This window comes from Homarus americanus, unplaced genomic scaffold, assembly GCF_018991925.1.
Source record: "Homarus americanus isolate GMGI-L3 unplaced genomic scaffold, GMGI_Hamer_2.0 scaffold42643, whole genome shotgun sequence".
NCBI classification, from domain to species: Eukaryota; Metazoa; Arthropoda; class Malacostraca; order Decapoda; family Nephropidae; genus Homarus; species Homarus americanus.
In genome coordinates, this window is record NW_024747582.1 from 1768886 (window position 1) to 1773885 (window position 5000).

Here is a 5000-nt window from a genome sequence, read left to right on the forward strand (position 1 = left end):
TCAACACTTCGTTCAGTTACGTATTGGCATCGAGCCGACACTCACCCATAACTACACACAACACGCCCCAGGCTGACCGCTACTGTAACTACACACAACACACCCAGGCCGACACTCTCCCCTTAACTACACACTACCTTTACCCAGGCCACGACACTCACCCATAACTACACACATACACCCAGGCGACACTCACCCATAACTACACATACAACACACCCAGGACGACACTCACCCATAACTACACACACACACACCCCAGACACGACACTCACCCATAACTACACACACAACACACCCAGACACGACACTCACCATAACTACACACACAACCACACCCAGGCCACGACACTCAACCATAACTACACACACCTGCACGCGGGCCACGACGCCACCCATAACTTCACACACATACCAACACACCAGGCCACGACACTCACCCATAACTACACCATTACACCCAGGCCGACCTCTTTAACTCACGCCTACAACACGCAGGCGGCACTCACCCTACTTCACACAACACGCAGGCCACGACACTCACCCATAACTACACCATACCACACCAGGCCACGACCTCACCCGTAACTTCACACACGCAGGCCACGACACTCACCCATAACTACGCCCCTACACACCCAGGCCACGACCTCACCCGCCAACCTACTCACCACAACACACCCAGGCCAGAACGCTCACCCATAACCACACACCAGGCCGACACTCACGCATCTACACACAACCACGCAGGCCTGATATCACCACCTAACTACGCCCTGTACACCCAGGTACGACGCTCACCCGCCATAACTACACACATAACACACCCAGGCCACGACCACTCACCCATAACTTCACACACAGCACGCCCAGGCCGACCTCACGCCCATAACTACACCACAACACCCAGACCACGACACTCACCCATAACTACACACACACACACCCAGGCCACGACACTCACCCATAACTACACTTGCTTACACCCAGACCGGCCTCACCCACCAAGCTACGACACACACAACACACCCAGGCGCGACACTCACCCATAACACACATACAACACACCCAGACCACGACACTCACCTAACTACACACATACAACACACCCAGACCGGCACTCACCCACACCCACTACACGCCAGGCCGACATCGCACCACTTAACTACATACAAACACACCAGACCACGACCTCACCCAACTGCACACATACAGCACACCAGACCACGACACTCACCCATAACTACACACCTGTACACCCAGGCCTGACACTCACCCATAACTACACACACACAACACCCAGGCCACGACCTCACCCATAACTACACACAACACACCCAGGCCACGACATCACCCATAACTACACACACAACACCCAGGCCACGACACTCTTGTAACTACACACACACAACACCCAGGCCACGACACTCACCCATAACCACACTAGCACACCCAGGCCACGACACTCACCCATAACTACGCCACAACACACCAGGCTGACACTCACCCATAACTACACACACAACACGCAGGCCACGACACTCACCCGTAACTACACACAACACACCAGGCCACGACACTCACCCATAACTGCACAACACACCCAGACCAGCCTCACCCGCAACTACACACGCAACACGCAGGCCACGACACTCACCCATAACTACACACACAACACCCCCAGGCGACCTCACCCATACTACACACACAACACACCCAGGCCACGACACTCACCCTTACACACAACACACCCAGGCCACGACGCTCACCCGCCAACACTACACATACAACACAGGCCACGACCTCCCATAACTACACACTAGCACCCAGGCCACGACACTCACCCGCTAACTACACACACAACACACCCAGGCCGACACTCACCCTACTTCGCCTAACACACCCAGGCCACGACACTCACCCGTAACTACACACAACACACCAGGCCACGACGCCACCCATACTTCACACATACCAGCACACCCAGACCACGACACTCACCGCCAACTACACACAACACACCCAGACCGACACTCACCCATAACTTCACACACACAACACACAGGCCGACACTCACCCGCTACATACCAGCACACCCAGGCCAGACACTCACCCATAACTACACACAACACACACCCAGGCCACGACCTCAACCATAACTACGCCACACCGGACCGACACTCACCCCGCCAACTGCACACTGTACACCCAGGCCACGACACTCACCCATAACTACACACACACAACACACCCGGACCACGCTCACCCATAACTACACACACAACACACCCAGGCCACGACACTCCCTTTAACTACACACACAACACACCCAGGCCACGACACTCACCCATAACTACACACAACACGCAGGCCACGACACTCACCCGCAACTACACACAACACACCCAGACCACGACCTGCTACTAACTACACACCTGCTTACCCAGGCCACGACCTCACCCATAACTACACACACACAACACACAGGCCACGACACTCACCCATAGCGCTACACACACACAACACACCCAGACCGGCATACCCATAACTACACACCTGCTCTTAGGCCACGACACTCACCCATAACTACACACAACACACCCAGGTAGGCACTCACCCATAACTTCACGCCTGTAACACACCCAGGCCGACACTCACCCGTCAACTACACACAACACACACCCAGGCCACGACACTCACCCATAACTACACACACACCCAGACACGACACTCACCCATAACTCACACACAACACACACCAGACCACGACACTCTTATAACTACCCTGTGTACACCCAGGCCGACGCTCACCCGCCATCTACACACACAACATCGGGCCACGACCTCACCCGCCAACTACGCCTTTACCCAGGCCACGACACTCCCCATAACTGCACACCCAGGCCCGACGCCACCCGTCAACTACACACACCAGCACACCGAAGACCGACACTCACCCATAACTACGCCTGCTTACACCCAGGCCACGACACTCACCCGCCTTCTACACACACCAACACACAGGCCGACACTCACCCATAACTTCTACACACAACACACCAGGCCCACGACCTCCGCCGCCTTCACACGCCACACAGGCCGACACTCACCCATAACTACACACCCCAACACACCCAGGCCACGACACTCACCCATAACTACACGCATACAACACACCCAGACCGACACTCACCCACAACTACACACACACACAACACACCCAGGCCGACACTCACCCATAACTACACGCCCACAACACACCCAGGCCACGACACTCACCCATAACTACACACACAACACACCCAGGCCACGACACTCACCCATAACTACACACACAACACAGACCGACACTCACCCATAACTACGCCACAACACACCCAGGCCGACACTCACCCCTCCGCTTACCCACACAACACACCCAGGCCACGACACTCACCCATAACTACTACACACGACCCAGACCACGACACTCACCCGCCAACTACACCTTACCCAGGCCACGACACTCACCCATAACTACACACACACCTACACCAGCCCAGAACGCCACCCATAACTACACGCCTAACCACACCAGGCCACGACACTCACCATAACTTCTACCTAAGCCCAGGCGACACTCATACACACACACACCCAACACACCCAGGCCACGACATCATATAACTACACACTGTACACCAGGCCACGACACTCACCCATAACCTACACACACAACATTTGCCAGGCCACGACACTCACCCATAACTACACACATACAACACACCCAGGCCGACACTCCCCATAACTACACACACAACACACCCAGGCCCGACCTCACCATAACTACACACACAACACACCCAGGCCACGACACTCACCCATAACTACACAACAACACACCCAGGCCACGACACTCCACCGCAACTACACACACACACAACACACCCAGACCACGACACTCACCCATAACTACACACACAACACACCCAGACCACGACACTCACCCATAACTACACACACAGCACACCCAGGCCACGACACTCACCCCATAACTACACACACACAACACACCCAGGCCACGACACTCACCCACACAGCTGTTATCATATGGTTATGTTTCGTTCATTTTTCCCGCTCTGTTTTCTCCCTCTCAGCTCATCAACAGAACTCAGCCAAACTGTGATCGAGTTTGGAAGTCAATTTCGCTTTACAATCTAAGAGTTCACCACAGGATCACCTGCCCCTGTTTTGTCTCTCTCTCTCTCTCTCTCTCTCTCTCTCTCTCTCTCTCTCTCTCTCTCTCTCTCTCTCTCTCTCTCTCTCTCTCTCTCTCTCTCTCTCTCTTCCTTCAGGGTTTTACTTTTATTTGGTTCTTGTTTCTGGCTGGGTCTAATTCCAAAATTAGAAGAGAGAGAAGTAAGACCCGTATTCACTAGTGTGTGTGTGTGTGTGTGTGTGTGTGTGTGTGTGTGTGTGTGTGTGTGTGTGTGTTTGTGTGTGTGTGTGTATGTGTGTGTGTGTGTGTGTGTTAGGGAAGTGGTATAATAAATTAGATTAGACAAGCTCAGAACAAATTTGGTCATGAATGTTAGTTTCTTGTATTGTATTCAGGTTGGTCATACCTGGATATAAATATGATTTAAGATGTAAATTAGTAGACAGATTGGTCCATAAGACTGGTGTGACTTGATTTTTTTAAAGCCAGGAGAGAGAATACAGAAATTTCTCTCCCTCTCCTCTCTCCCTCTCTCTCCTCCCTCTCTCCCTCTCTCCCTCTCTTCCCTTCTGTCTCTCTATCCTTTATCTTTCTATCTGAATATCAATCTATGTCATTAGCTTTGTTTTTTCACCCGTCTATCTCAATCTCTTTATCCATTTAGTAGATCTCTCACATGCACCCCTCTTTCTGTGCGTGTGAGAGTGAAGTGTGTGTGAAGGGGAGGGCGTGTGTGAGAGGTGGGAAGGTGTGAGAATGCGTGTGTGAAGAGGTGAGGGGTGTGTGTGAAGAGTGCGTGTGT